The sequence below is a fragment of the Octodon degus genome, unplaced genomic scaffold (assembly GCF_000260255.1).
Source record: "Octodon degus isolate 3935 unplaced genomic scaffold, OctDeg1.0 scaffold00240, whole genome shotgun sequence".
Taxonomy (NCBI): Eukaryota; Metazoa; Chordata; class Mammalia; order Rodentia; family Octodontidae; genus Octodon; species Octodon degus.
In genome coordinates this window covers 2,750,135-2,750,643 of record NW_004524816.1, presented here as the reverse complement: position 1 = coordinate 2,750,643, position 509 = coordinate 2,750,135, and the positions used below count along the sequence as shown (strand labels likewise).

General features: G+C 50.9%; 1 long non-coding RNA gene across 1 annotated transcript in view; it reads right to left on the bottom strand.

Moving 5' to 3' along the window:
- Positions 1 to 509, bottom strand: part of LOC111813923 — an 18,133-nt gene that overhangs the window by 17,179 nt on the left and 445 nt on the right. The window lies entirely within an intron of this gene.

The following is a 509-nucleotide window of genomic DNA, read 5'->3' as shown; positions in this document are numbered from 1 at the left end:
TTTAAAAAGATAAAATATTCCTTCCTTTTACAATTACAGATATGTATCTTTGTCTTCATATATTTTTAACCAAAAAAACATAATGCAACAGATGACCTCAGAAGCAGAGATGGCAACTCTCTTCGTTACTCTTCTGTCACTGCTGGGACAAATACCCGACACTCAAAATGAAGGAAGGAAAGGTTTATTTATTTAGCTCACAGTTACTGGAGGTTTCATACTTTAAAACAGCCTGCATCACAGAGCAAGACCTCGGAGCCTTATTTGCTCAGGAGAGAGGGTCAGTGCCTCCATCTTCTCCAAACATCTCTCTGCCCCAGGCAGCCCCAGTCACAGACACTGCTGCCCTGCACTACGGGGGTCCAGAGGAGAGGCTGGGGCCGCTGTGTCCAGGATGACCCGCCCTGCACCTCGGAGAGAGACCACCTGCCTGGGGGCGGGGGCAGAGTGCGTGCTGCCAGTCTAACTGTTCGGGCCTCTCTGGCCCCGCCCCTTGAGCCCCGCCCTGG